Source organism: Panthera leo, chromosome B1 (genome assembly GCF_018350215.1).
Source record: "Panthera leo isolate Ple1 chromosome B1, P.leo_Ple1_pat1.1, whole genome shotgun sequence".
Lineage (NCBI taxonomy): Eukaryota > Metazoa > Chordata > Mammalia > Carnivora > Felidae > Panthera > Panthera leo.
In genome coordinates, this window is record NC_056682.1 from 126655240 (window position 1) to 126670648 (window position 15409).

At 39.0% G+C, this 15409-nt stretch overlaps 1 long non-coding RNA gene and 1 other non-coding gene across 9 annotated transcripts in view; one reads left to right on the forward strand and one right to left on the reverse strand.

Annotated features, from left to right (window-relative positions):
• The window catches only part of LOC122218037, a 179209-nt gene that overhangs the window by 47494 nt on the left and 116306 nt on the right, over positions 1 to 15409 (forward strand). The window lies entirely within an intron of this gene.
• Positions 6158 to 6264, reverse strand: LOC122218739. The gene has a single exon (XR_006202072.1). It is a non-coding gene; the product is annotated as a U6 spliceosomal RNA (small nuclear RNA).

Here is a 15409-nt window from a genome sequence, read left to right on the forward strand (position 1 = left end):
ATAGTTGCAAATGGCAAGATTTCACTCTTTTTGATTGCCGAGTAATACTCCATTGTGTATGTATGTGTGTGTGTGTGTATATATATATATATGTATATATATATATATATATATATATATACATATATATATACCACATCTTCTTTATCCATTCATCCATCGAGATGGACATTTGGGCTCTTTCCATACTTTGGCTATCGTTGATAGTGCTGCTATAAACATGGGGGTGCATGTGTCCCTTCAAAACAGCACACCTGTACCCTTGACTAAATACCTAGTAGTGCAACTGCTGGGTCATAGGGTAGTTCTATTTTTAATATTTTGAGGAACCTCCATACTGTTTTCCAGAGTGGCTGCACCAGCTTGCATTCCCACCAGCAGTGCAAAAGAGATCCTCTTTCTCCGCATCCTCGCCAACACCTGTTGCTGCGGGAGTTGTTTATGTTAGCCATTCTGACAGGTGTAAGGTGGTATCTCATTGTGGTTTTGCATGTATCTTTTTGAGTTAGTGTTTTCACTTCCTATGGATAAATACCCAGAAGCAGAATTGCTGGGTCATCTGGTAGTTTTATTTTTGAGGAACTTTTTGAGGAACCTCCATACAGTTTTGCAAACTGGCATGCCCAACCAACAGTGCATGAGAGTTCTCACTTCTCCACATCCTTGCCAACACTTATTTCCTGTCTTTTTGATAATAGCTATTCTAATAGGTGTGAAGTGATATCTCATTGCAATTTCGATTTGGATTTCTCTGATGATTAGTGATGCTGAGTACTTTTTCCTGTATCTGTTAGCTATCTGTATGTCTTGTTTGGAAAAGTATCTATTCAGATACTCTGCCCATTTTTTAATTGGATTGTTTGTTGCTGTTGAATTGTATGAGTTCTTTATATGTTTTGGATATTAATGTCTTATTAGTTATGTGATTTACAAATATTTTCTCCCATTTGGTATGTTGCCTTTCCATTTCGTTGATGGTTTGTTTTGCAGAAGACGTTCAATTTTAATAGGTACTTCCACATTAATTTTTGAAGGGTGTTGCCAACTTTTGCTCTTATTAATAACATGTGAATGTCAGGGCATCTGGCTGGCTCACTTGGTGGAATATGCAATATTTGATCTCGAGGTTGAGAGTTCAAGCCTCACATTGGGGTGTAGAGATAACTTAAAAGTAAAGACTTTTAAAAAAAGGAATTTATTTAAGAAAATAACATGTGAATGTCTACTTCCTCAATCCTTGTAAAAATTTTAAGCTTTTTACTATAAAAAATTTCAAATACAGACAAAATAGAAAATAGTGTAACGGGTGCCCATGGACCCAGTATCCAGTTTCAGCAGTTATCAACTTCATTTTTATCCCCTTCTGCTGCATTATTTTGAAGCAATTTCAATCATGACATTTCCCCATGTGAACTAGGTATTTTAAATCTTTAATTCTAACTGTGCTTTCTTATAACAATATATAAACATATTTGTTCTCCCTTCCATTCTCATCTCTCAAAGTGAGATAATAAAAAATAGAACTTTTAAGAGGTTGGGGTGCCTGGGTAGCTCGTTAGTTAAGTGCCTGACTCTTGGTTTTGGCTCAGGTCACGATCTCACGTTTTGTAGGTTTGAGCCTGCTTGGGATTCTCTATCTCCTCTCTCTGCCCCTCCCCAACTCCCACTTGCATGCTCTCTCTCTCGAAAATAAATAAACTTGAAAAACAAAGAATTTTTTAGAGGTTTCCTATGAGATTTCAGGGTGAAGCTGTAAGATCAAACATATTTTACGTACTTTTTTTAACTCCCAGACTTACCTTTGCATTGATTAGTGTTAGGGTCAGGCGTAAGGCAGGGTAAAGATAGGAGTCAGAGGCTAAAAAATTTTAGCAACCAAAGGCTTTATTTGGGAACTAAGGTCTCGGGCGAGGTTCCCTGACTCAGGGAGGGGGCGAGGGGGAGGGAGGGAGGGGGAGGGAGAGAGGGAGAGAGGGAGAGAGGGAGAGAGAGAGAGAGGGAGAGAGAGAGAGAGAGAGAGAGAGAGAGAGAGAGAGAGAGAGAGAGAGAAGTCAGGGAAGTCGCACCCAGGTGTGGTGGGGTGCGGTTTTTAAGCTGCAGCGGTTCCAGGTTTAGGTCTGGGTGGGCCTTTTTTCGCGTCAGGTCGTGCTATCGCTCTGTGATTGGTTGACCTCCAATTCCTTCTGGCAGCTACTAGGGGCTTTTCGTTGGATTGCGCTGTTAAGATAGCCGTCCCCTCTACTGTGGTTCCAAGGACATCCTAAACAATTAGCAATCATGGTCCCCATACGATGCTAGTTTCTGATGTGACTCTTGAATGTTGCTATTCTTGGAAACATAGAAACACTTCTTTTTCTTTTAATAGGTATGATTTTGAATGACTTAGCAGCAGTAGCCATTTACCAATTTTTTTGTTTGTTTAAGTAGGCTCCACATTTAACATGGGGCTTAAACTGAGACCAACACTGAGAAGACAGTGGACTAGCATCTCAAAGGCTGTCTCCAAAGTGCTGAAAATTCTTCCAGGTTTATGTAGGGAAAACATGGGGCAAAGGTGGATGGGTGGTGCAGGTCCGCAGTGAAGGTCAAATCAATCATTGTCTTGGAGTCAGTTGTGGGGGAGGGGGGTTGGTAGGGTGGGGCTTGCTGGCTCAGGGCCATCTTTTATTGCTTGAGGGAGTAGTTGTGGTTCCCATCAGGGAATGCATGCCTTCAGGGTCTTTCTTTTACCTGAGGCTAGAGACAAGCTGGAAAGAATGCAACTAGAAAGTTTGAGGTTCAGCCATCACAGGTCATATCCATCCCGAGGGGAAATGGTCCAGAGATTACCTCTTTCCACCCAGGGGAAGATATTAGAGGGGACCAGAAATTGGAACAACTAATTCCTTCTTTATCTGCTTTACTTTCAAAGAAAATGCCTGTTTTAATAATCTGGGGGTTAAAGACTCTTAATTTGCTTAGCCCAATCCAATATCCACACAATACTGAGATCTTTTCAAAAGGTAAATTAGATTTTGTTATTTTACTGTTTGAAGCCAGTCAGAGACTTCCCATTGCCCTTAAGGTGGAAACTAATACTCCCAAAAGGGACTATAAGGCTTGGTCTATCTTTTTACTCTCATCGTAAAGCCTCTCTCCATTTTGCTCACTTTGCTCTAAACATATTGGGCTTTTTTCAGGTCCTCCAAGCTTTAGGCTCTTCCCTCACTCAGAATGCTGCTCTTTTGGTCTGAGCCACTTCACCATGATAGTTGCTCTTTTATACTTCAGGCTTCAGTTTAAATTCCAAGTTTAATACGAAGAGGCCTTCAGAGGCATCCTCTTTAATCTTATTAGATCTCCCTCATTCTATTCTTTGTAACCTGTATCTTTCTCTCATTCCATTTTACTCATTTTTTAAAGTAATTATATGCTTATGTATTGGTTTTAAATTGTAATGCCTCCCCTCTTCCTGCTCCTGCCCCTGCCCCTACCCCTACCCCCAGTTATTCGTCAGAACTCAGCATAGCAACTTGCCTCCATCAGGTCATGATCTCTATCAGGTTCGTGAGTTCAAGCCCCGTGTTAGCATCTGTGCTGACAGCTCAGAGCCTGGAGCCTGCTTCAGATTCTGTGTCTCCCTTTCTCTCTGCCCCTCTCCCACTCTTGCTTTATATCTCTCTCAAAAATAAATAAACCTAAAAAAAAAAGAAAACCTTAAAAAAATAAAAAATAAACAACTTTTCTTTTTAATTTTTTTTTTTTTTTTAAGTAGCCTTCATGCCCAACATGGGGCTTGAACTCACAACCCTGATATTAAGATTTGAGCTGAGATCAAGAGTCTGACACTTAACCAACTGAGCCACCCAGGCAACCCTAAAATAGCTTTAGAGCTAAGACCACAAGGATGACTAGGACTTAGCTAGGCAAAGGACACGTAGAAAGGGGACACAGAAATGAGTTTTCAGCACAGAGCCTTTGGAAACTTTTAAGGAGGGAAAGACTGTCTGCAATGAGTGTCATGAGTATTGGATCAGAAATTTGCTTTGCTCCTCTTGGTGAAACATAGGAAAATTCCCCTCTTTTTTTTGTAAAGGAACTATTTTTCTGATATATTGCCGTATTTATTTATTAAGTCAGAATCATTAGAGGTGTAGAAAAATGAGCTAGATAAAAATCTTAGTGGAATTAGTTTTGGGGTGCTTCTATTATATGCAGGTGTTGGATAAGGTGACTCACTCCCAGACTGTGAGGTTCTGGCTCTGAGAAGTGAGAATGTGGAGAGTAGAAATCAGGATGAGTGGGCTGCTGATATGATCTGTTCCTCTGTTGAATGAAGGAAAACAAATCACTTTTAAAAGGGTATTATATTTTGAACTCCAAAACTTTTTCTATGCCTTTTTGTTAGTAAAGTTATTAGCAAATTAAGGATAATAACCTGCAAATAATCATTGACTAATCACAATCTTAAAGGTAAGTATTTTGGCAAGGAAATGTGAAAAAAAATCTTCATAAGCCAATTGTTAAATTGTTTAGCAATATCTTGCTAAAATATTTCATTTTGTAGCTACTTCCAAACCTGAAAAGTTGATTTTCTTATGGAATTAAGTCATCATAAAGGAGAGATGTGGAGGGAAGAACTATGTCACTTCTCTGTGAGCAGGTCCCTGAGATGGGAAGTGAGTCCCACCTCCCCCTTTCTATGGAGGAGAGCCAGATGTAATAGAACTATATGCCAAGGTGTTCGGACACTGGTAAACTGCATCCTAAGTATGGAGGGTTGGAGGGGGATATCCAAGATGAGAATAAAACAAGAGACTTTAGGGGCTTCTGGGTGGCTGTGAAGTAGGTGAGATGATTCATTTTCAGAAATACCAAATAAATGCTGTGCTGTCTAGTTAACAATAATTCACAACCTATTGGAAATATGTACAAACTGCCCCCCACCCAATGGAGTCCCAAACCCTTAGACACTTCACTTCCTGGTTCTTCCTCTCTCCATTTCAACGGGCTTATTTTCATGGGCTTTGCCATGAGCATGCGTCAAAGAACTGAAGTCTCTGCATCACCTAAAGGAATGTACTTTTTGCCTTACATGGGCATAGGCAACTTCCGGGTAAGGCTGTAACCTCTGTAGTACTCAGCCAATGAGGAACCAGGGAAGGGACTTGCATGCCAGGAGATAAATTGCCTGCTGTAACTGCTCCACGTGTGGCTGTCCATCAGACAGCTGCTCTTGCAAGAACATTAATTAAAGCCTCGCTTCGCTGTGCTTCCAGCCTCCGGGTCTCTCCCTTGATTGGGTCACTGGGCTCATTTCTCACAGTGGTCCAATTGGTTAAGTGTCCCACTTTGGCTCAGGTCATGATCTCATGGCTCATAAGTCTGAGCACCGCCCCCCCCCCCCCCCCGCACCCGCCCCCACCCCAGGCTCCTTGCTAGCAGTGTGGAGCTTGCTTGCTTGTGATCTCACTGTCCTCTCTCTGTGTCTCCCCTGCTTGTGATTTTTCTCTCTCAAAAATAAATAAATAAAAACTTAACAACAACAAAAAACACCAACAAGAGACTTCAGCTCTAGATCTTTCTTTGCCTCTAATTTTCTCCAAGTCAGCTCACTTTCTCTGGAAACAGATGATGAACTTGACATCTGTTCTGATCTCTAGGTTAAACGTTCTGGGAGCCAAGTCAGTGAAACATGAGTCCCTGGAGATCTCTCCAGTACATTGCTAGTTCTGCTTTGTTCTCTAACTATAATTGTGATTTGGAGGTGTTGCAATTTGTGAGTAGGCCAAGGAGGGCAGATGCATTCCTACAGGTTGCGGGGAGGAAAAATAATTTTCTTTGAAAAAGAAATTTTTTTTAAGTTTATTTATGTTGAGTGAGTGCACAGAAGGGGCGGAGACAGAGAGACAGAGAGAGAGTCCTAAGCAGGCTCTTGCACTGTCAGTGTGGAGCCTGATGCGGGGCTCAAACTCACAACCGTGAGATCATGACCTGAGCTGAAGCCAAGAGTCAGAAGCTTAACTGACTGGGCCACTCAGGTGCCCCATAATAATTTTCTTCTTACCCTTCTAGATTTTTTTAAACTTGTTTTATTTTTTATTTTTTAAAATTTACATCCAAATTAGTTAGCATATAGTGCAAAAATGATTTCAGGAGTAGATTCCTTAGTGCCCCTAAAAATATGGAACGCTTCCTGAATTTGCGTGTCATCCTTGCGCAAGGGCCATGCTAATCTTCTCTATATCATTCCAATTTTAGTATATGTGCTGCCGAAGGGAGCACTTACCCTTCTAGATTTTTGCCTGAGACATCCCCTATAATAGAAGACAGATTAACAGGAGAAAAACATAAGAACGTTTAATAACATGTATATCTCCTGTATACATGGGAGATACCCAGGAAAACTGCATTAACTCCCCCAAATGGCACAAGCCACTAACCTAAATAACATCTCCAGCTAAAGATAAAAAGATGTTGTGTTGGGGGGGGGGGTTGGGGAGCAGTTATGGTAGGTTGCCGACGGGGAAAAGCACAGGAAACAAAGGTAAGGTTGTTATGCAGATTTAAGTCATTGCCTTCTGCATTGACCAGAGCTTCTGGAGATTTAGAGTCATACTTCTCTTCCTAGTACAGAAGGGAGAACCCCTTACAAATGGAGATTTCCCTGATAAATGTAAATGTTTCTTGCAAAAGGAGAACTTCTATGCAGATTTCAGAGCTTCCCCTGTGTCTGCTGTTTCTTAAAAATAACCAGCTTAAAATAATATACTGAAAGGACATATTTTGGGGTAGTATATTTTGCTCCCCTTCAGTCCCACTTTTGAAACTGTAAAGTTTCACAATCCAGAAGCAAAATTGATAAATTGCTCCATATCTCACTTAACTAGTCTCTCAATCCTGATAACAGATCAGCTCAGTTAAATAGATGTGTTTCATTTCAGGAGGCAGCGATGATGGGAGTGGGCTTCCAAAATTAGGTCTATGCTGTGCTAGAAATGAGGTATTTAATAAGAGGAATTTCTATGGAAACAAAAGAAAAATAAAGATTGATGGATGGAGCAAATTATAAACCCAATCAGTCCTGACGGCAGCCAGTTAGTATTTCTAGTTATTGGGCTCGATGCATCTTTTGCAATTTGAAATTCTCTAATGATATTGAAGGGGTTCAGGATAGCACCCCTACCATATGCCACTTTGAGATGAGGATTATTATTATTTTTGTTTTAAGTTCATCCATTTATTTTGAGAAAGAGAGAGAGAGTGAGAGAGCAGGAGGGGCAGAGAGAGAGAGAATCCCAAGCAGGCTCCGTACCATCAGCAGGGCCCCAAGCAGGCTCCACACCATCAGCAGGGAGCACGACATAGGCTCGAACCCCCAACCTTGAGATCATGACCTGAGTGGAAACCAAGAGTGGACACTTACCCAACTGAGCCATTCAGGCACCCCAGGCATGTGGATTATGTTCAGCTGAAAGCACTTGAGACCCTGCAGGCTAGAGAAACTTTTTGTCCCTCCCTTTGTTAGAATAACAGCTAGTGAGATTCTAACAGGATGCTGGAGGCCAGCAAAGAGGAAGTCATGCCAGCTTTCAGGAAAGTCAGAGGACTGTCCTCAAAGCACTCCACAAAAAGCCAGATCAAACCAGATAGGCTCCAGCTTGTTAGTGCCATGACAGGAAATCCCTGACCAGATAAGGAAGAAGGGGCATGAAACAACTGCTCTTCTTATCACCCTGTGAAATGCATGCCTTTCCTGTGAAATCCCCGACCTCTGTCCCCTTCTCTTTAGTTCAAGATGACATATATACCTCATTTGCCTGTCTTTGGAATTTCCATGTCTATGTGGATTCCCCAGTCATATGCCTATTAAATTTGATTTTCTTCTGTTAATCTATTTCATGTCAATTTGATTCTTAGTCCAGCTAGAAGAATCATTGAAGAGGCCAGGAATTCTTGCTCCCCAACAATATCATCAACTGTTCAGATAAACTTTCTGAGTGGCCCATACAAACCACAACAGGCATGAAGGTTGTCTAGACATCAACTATTGGGGGAAATTCTCTTTTAAGTTTATATCATCAAGTTGTCCACATTCAGGTTGCAGGGCTTTAGGGAAAAGGGCAGTTTTAGCTTGTAGTGATTCCAACTCAAAAAGATGGGAGAAAACTAAAAATATTAGTTTGGAGAGTTGCAGCCTGATACTTGAGGAAAATAGAATTGAGGATCTGGTCCAGTTTATAGGTAAATAACAACTTCGAAAACAACATGACTAAAATCTAATGTCTACAAAGGTGCAAAAATAATTTCTCTTTATATTCACCCCCGTTTTATCAATCATAACCATGGTAAGACTTATTTGTTTGCAAAATAAATCTCATCTCATTAAACTTGGCCTAATTATTTACGTAAGTGCAGCAAAAATAGTGACTGACCATATAGCCTCTTTTAAAATTGTTCTATTGGAACTTTTCATAAGGAATCTCAGATTGAACTTTTAAAAGCCTCAAGCCCAGGAAGCCAACCCAATGACTTATCATCCAACTTCACCTGTAATACCTATAGATTTGGTTAATTCCTTTCTTGTTTGAGGTCCCTAAAATATTATGAGGTTCCTGAGTTTGCCAGGAAGTGGCCTTTATTAGTCACCTGCTAAGGCTGACAGGAGCCCTAAAGAAAGGTAGTAGACCATTTTTCCAAGAGGATTTATTGACTCCATAGTTTCTAATTTTGTGCCATTGCAAGGAGAGCAGAGGGGTGTCTGGTGGCTCAATCAGTTAAGTATCCGACTCTTGATTTCGGCTCAGGTCATGATCTCACAGTTCACGAGTTCAAGCCTGTATTAGGCTCCACGCTGGCAGTGTGGAGCCTGCTTGGAATTCTCTCTCTCCCACTCTCTCTCTGCCCCTCCTCCTCCTCCTCTCTCTCTCTCAAAAGTAAATAAACTTAAAAAGAAAAAAGATTGCGAAAAAACCAATGAGAACAGACTCTTTTTTTTTAATTTTCTTTAAATCCAAGTTAGTTAATATATAGTGTAATAATGGTTTCAGGAGAAGAAGAACAGATTCTTATTGAAGATATGGAAATAAGTATATTGCCATTCAGTAAGTTTCTAAATTTTAGAGGGATCAGATAGGGAGAAAAAGTAATTGTTTCATCCTTTTTCATAAAGGTATAGCTTTACCAAATTCGTGTAAGTCATTGGAGCTTAAGTGAAAAAGTGTCCATAAATCTGGAAAATCAAAACATTAAAGAACCTGTAATGTTTCAAATAAAAAGTCATAGGGGCGCCTGGGTGGCTCAGTCGGTTAAGCGTCTGACTTCGGCTCAGGTCACGATCTCGCGGTGTGTGAGTTTGAGCCCCGCGTTGGGCTCTGTGCTGACAGCTCAGAGCCTGCAGCCTGCTTCCAATTCTGTGTCTCCCTCTCTCTCTGCCCCTCCCCTGTTCATGCTCTGTCTCTCTCTGTCTCAAAAATAAATAAATATTGGGGCGCCTGGGTGGCGCAGTCGGTTAAGCGTCCGACTTCAGCCAGGTCACGATCTCGCGGTCCGTGAGTTCGAGCCCCGCGTCAGGCTCTGGGCTGATGGCTCGGAGCCTGGAGCCTGTTTCCGATTCTGTGTCTCCCTCTCTCTCTGCCCCTCCCCCATTCATGCTCTGTCTCTCTCTGTCCCAAAAATAAATAAAAAACGTTGAAAAAAAAATTAAAAAAAAAATAAATTAAAATAAATAAATAAATAAATATTAAAAAAATTAAAAAAAAAAAACCAAATAAAAAGTCATAAAAATTATAACCATCCTTATCAGTTTATTCAATCCCATGTTATTAACTGTGGTTCTGCTTGAATCCAGTTTTCCCATTAGTTCTGGAAATGCTTAGTTCAGTTTTATGAGCTTAAAAGTTATCAGAAACCTCTGTTTGCCAGTTTTTCCCATGAATCTCCTTGAAGATGAAATAAATACTTTTGCAGCAATGCACTTGAAAAGCCTAAGAGTAAAACAATAGCTGTAAATGGCAAAAGACTTAAAAATGGCCATGATTAAAGATCTGATGAGAGTTCATGAAAATGCAATTGACAAGGAGCTTTGGTTATTTTTCTGACAAAAAACATTTTAAGATAATAATAACTGGAGACTCCTGGGTGGCTCAGTTGGTTAAGTGTCTAACTTTGGCTCAGGTCATGATCTCATGTTTCTTGAGTTTAGGTCCCACATCAGATTCTGTGCTGACAGGGCGGAGCCTGCTTGGGAGTCTGCCTCTCTCTCTCTCTCTCTCTCTCTCTCTCTCTCTCTCTCCCTCTCCCCTCCCCTCTCGTTCTCTTTCTATCTCTCTCTCTCAGAATAAATAAATGATCTTTAATTGGAATTATGACTAATAACATTATCCTAGGACATATCAGATTTCTAGGAATTTTATACAATTTCTGGAACACTTCTATACAAGTTACAAATGCAACATGAAGAAGGCTTAGTATTACTTTTTATTTGACAATGCTTCTCATGTAATTTAACATATAAAATAAGTCTAATTAGTTGAGTATCTGTCTTTTATAAGGAGAGAACAAATCTTTTGAGATGTTCCGAGGACCCTCTAAAAATTTCCAAAGTTAACTTCAGGTCAAAAAGACTTCATTTAGAATTGATTTTGGGAAGTGTGTCAAAAATATTAAAAGGTTTGGACACTTGACTAAATAGGATGAGAGATCATTATGAAACAATAGTCAATTATCCATTTAACCAAAGCAACACAAATTTTAAAGGCAAATACAGAAGGTTATATAACTGTGAGCAAAACTTACCTTCTATAATACTGAGAAGACTCAGTTTTTTAAAGTAATCAAAGACCTGAGTAAGACAACATGAAGCACAAAAAACTATTTTGGTAAGACACAAAACCTTTGCTTTCTAGGTAAATTATTTAAAAGATAAACACTTCATAATCTCTTATTATCAAAAGGAGACCAATAGTCTAAGAAAACATTTTCCTTTCAACAGATGGAAGAATATTAAGTTCTGTTTTACATAAGTACATTATTGATACTAAGATTTATTTTTACAACCCTGATAATAACAATTAAATTTTATCCAGTTTAATTACACAAGATAAAATTTTCTCTTTTTTTCCCCTGTCTCCCTCCCTGTCTTTCTATACCATTATGTCCTTTGTTCTCCTCTTTCCCGTTCTGAAATGACTAGTTTTATTTTGGGACAAATTTACTTTCTTTTCCCTTAAACAAAATGCATCATCATACTGTAAAAATTAGTAATGGAAAACCCCAAAACATATCTTAACTTTCTTTGCATACAAAGTGGTTTCCTTTTCTTCTAGTCGTTTTAATTACATGTATTCATTCAAATTCTTTTTTTTTAATGTTTTATGTATTTTTGAGAGAGAAAGCATGAGTAGGGGAGGGGCAGAGAAAGAGGGGGACAGAGGATCCAAAGTGGGCTATGCGCTGACAGCAGAGAGCTTGATGTGGGGCTCGAACTAATGAGCTGTGAGATCATGACCTGTGCCAAAACTGGACACTGAACCAACTGAGCCACCCAGGTGCCTCTTAATTCAAATACTTAACCTTTAGAAACTTTAATTTCTAGTGAAAACTAAGAATTAAGCAATTATGAATTGTCACACTAGCATTTTATACATTGGTAAATTTATGAATGTGTCATAATTTCCAGAAACACACTTTTTTTATAGTACAATCTTCCAAATTGGCACAAGATGTGTTTACTAACAGACCCAAATTTATCTCTAGTTCCTCTGTAATAGGAAGTCAAAAGTATGACCTATGTTCAGTAATTAATGTTCAATATTTTATCTTATTTGGAAATGATCTAGATATTTGATAAAATTCCATGATTTAATTTTAATTAGCAAAAACTCATAAGGTTTTGAGTTACCAAGAAGATTTTGGAAACTCTTTTTAGGCAGACAAAAAACATAGTTATTACTGAAAAGTTTTCCTAAAAATTCTTATTACATACATCTTACATACATCTAAATACATACACTTACATACATCTAAATTTTATATCTATCTAAGTCACTTGCTCCCAGGGGTGCCTGGGTGGCTCAGTCAGTTAAGCGCCTGACTCTTGATTTCGGCTCAGGTCATGATCTCATGGTTTGTATAATCGAGCCCCACATTGGGCTCTAAGCTCACAGCGTGGACCCTGCTTGGGATTCTCTCTCTCTCCTGGTCTCTCTGCCCCTCCCATGCTCATGCTCCCTTTCTCTCCCTCTCAAAATAAATAAATAAACATTAGAAAAAATCACTTGCTCCCAATATTTGTGTTTACACTATTCATAAAACTTCATGGAACATTAGACAATGTCAGCCATCATCCCAAGCTATTTGTTTTTGCTGATAAATTTTGTAACAAAGATAACATAAGTTTATTTGATCAATAAACTCAGGTAGAATAAAAGTTGCATGTCATGGGGCGCCTGGGTGGCTCAGTCGGTTAAACGTCTGACTTTGGCTCAGGTCATGATCTCAAGGCTCATGAGTTCTAGCCTCACGTCGGGCTCTGTGCTGGCAGCCTGGAGTCTGCTTCAGATTCTGTGTCCCTCTCACTCTGCCCCTCCCTTGCTCATGCTCTGTCTCTCTCTCTCTCAAGAATGAATAAAATATTTAAAAAAAATTTTTAAAGTTGCATGTCTGCATTACATTAAATGTAATTTTGAAGGCATGCCTATTTCAATTAAACCAGAAAAATTAAATTAACTTTTTATTTAGCAAAGATTATCTCAGATCACATGAACTTGAAAAACATTTTATTTAGCAAAGATTATCTCAGCTCACATGAACTTGAAAAACATTTGAGTTAGTTTCTCTATTTCTGGTAGTTTAGAAATACTTAATTCATATAAATGCTTATTTTAAGCCAGGTAAATAGAACTTTTTTGCAAATTCATTTTGGCAATACCATTGGATGTAGAAAAATATCACATATCTACAACACATAAGCATACAGGTAGATACAGAGACATTACGGCTATTGTTCTAAAATTTTAGCCATGTGTCAGTTACAGTAAATAATACAAACTTCACTATTTATTTAGTTATTTATTTACTTATTTATTTATTTATATTTTAGAGAGAACAAGTTGGGGAGAAGGGCAGAGGGAGAGAGAGAGAAAGATTTTTAAGTTGGCTCCATGCTTAGCGGGGAGCCGAAGGCAGGGCTTTATGCAGGGCTTGATGAGGCACTTGATCCTATGACCCTGGGATCATGACCTGAGCCAAAATCAAGAGTGGGTCACTGAACCAACTGAGCTACCCAGGTGCCCCAAACCTTGCTACTTTGGTAAAGACTGTTGGATCCAAATTTTGTTTTGGTAGTTGGAATAAGGTAAGTTCACCTGCTCAAATGGCTAAAGCATTATGCTACTATTTATGGAGAATACATTTTTTTATTCACCAAATTTCCAAATACAGTAAAACCTTGGATTGTGAGTAACTTCTACAAGTGTTCCACAAGACGAACAAACATTTCTAATAAATTTTAACTTGATAAACAAGCAATGTCTTACAATATGAATAGTATGTTATGCTGAACGTCACATGATCACAACTGAGCCAATGGTTCTCCTCTCTCTCTCTCTCTCTCTGTGGGATTCTGGGTGATGGTCTCCCATGCTCTGATGTTTGATCTCAGGCCGTGGTGTTTGGCAGAAATCAGTGATTTTTCAGAACATTGAAAGGTGCCCACAACTTTCACTAGTGTGGCACTAGTGTGTTTTTGTTGCTTCAAAACACTTACGGACAGTCCTTTGCTTTTCCATACAAGAGTAAACTTAGGAATGTTTTGGTTCATTCTAGGTCATTGGATAGGTTCCTTGTTAAAGTTGCACCAAAAGAAAAAGATTCCATTGAGCCAATAGACAGTAGTTATACCTTTAGTGATAGTAAAAGTCATCCTACACAATAACCCTCCTCTCTCTTGTCTCCCTCACACCAGCCATGAAGGTTTTCATAGGTAAATGTAGGTTAATTTTTTCTGTATATTTTATATATTCTTTATTATTTTGTGTTTTGTTACAGTATTGTAACATACAAGTGCTTTGGATTACAAGCATGTTTCTGGAATGAATTATGCTCTCAAACCAAGGTTTTACTGTATTTCTTTGGATGGCTCTTAAGTCGTAGAAAATATGGGGTAAAAAATTTACATCACAAAGACATAAAAAGTACCCAAGTTTTCTCCAAGAAAATTTAGGGTATATTTGCCTATATCAGAGGTCTAGAGTAAGTACTATGTAAATTTTTCTTTTTCTTTTTTCTTAAGTGCAATGTTCTGATCTTTTACAATATTTTCAAACATTTTGAGATGAATAGGAAAGGCTTGAGGATTGAAAAGAATAGTTGAACTTTGAATTGTTTCTAGAGCCAAAGTTCTAGTTTGGTAGAGATTTGCAAGACAAAGACCGTTGTATTCAATTCCCCAAAGAACTAGATTGTAACCTGAAATATCAAAAGGCTGACCCACCCATTTTACTAAATTTACTTCTATATATCATGGAGATTTCCAACTAAGATGAAACTCAAAAGATTTCTATATTCTAGAGCTTTGGGGGTTTAATGCTGTATGCTTTTAAAAAATCTATCTGAAGCATTTAACAAAAGCCATCTTACTGAGTAATTCAACCTTGGGCCAGTTCACCTTAAAGGGGAAAACATTGACCTCTAGGTAATCCCTTTCCTGATAATGTGTAGGAGGGCCTGGGAGAAATTCTAGATATCCATTTTCTATGTGAGAAGGGTTTTCCCCAGGGGACCATCTGGCTTGTCTCAGAACTATAGTATAACCATGGGAGAGAAGAACCCCTTAGCAGCCAGTTAAGATCCCTGGGACTGAGGTTGTGAATGCCTACTGATTTTTTTTTTTTTTTTTTTGTCTATTGATCTTTTTAAGGAATTCTCTAAGGCTAGCCACCATACTTCTCCAGACACAGGCCTGCCAATCTGGAACACCAAAGGGGTGCTACTAGTATGGGACTATTCTAGCACTAAGGAGACAATGAATGTTGAGATGACAAAGGCCCATTATGTATTGGCACCCATTATGACACACTCCCCTGAGAGCTGGCACAGTTGAACAAAAAGGATGCTGCTTCTTAGATCCACAGCCTGTTCAGCTGTCTGCTAGATGCATGCTAGTACATGCATCCTCCAGCTGGCAGAGACCAGAGAGAATATTCTCACTGGTTACACACCCAAGCTCTCGACATAGAACAAGATGAGAGAAAAACCTAATTAGATCTATGGTTATCCTCCTTATGACAATGCAAAAAACAGAGACAAAAAACAATGACCATCTCTGGGAAGAAAAGGATCAAAAGAAAACAAGAGTGCTCATGACAAATTTTTACCAAAGTTGCTATACCAAGGATAAATATAAATATTTGCTCCTGCTAACCTAAAT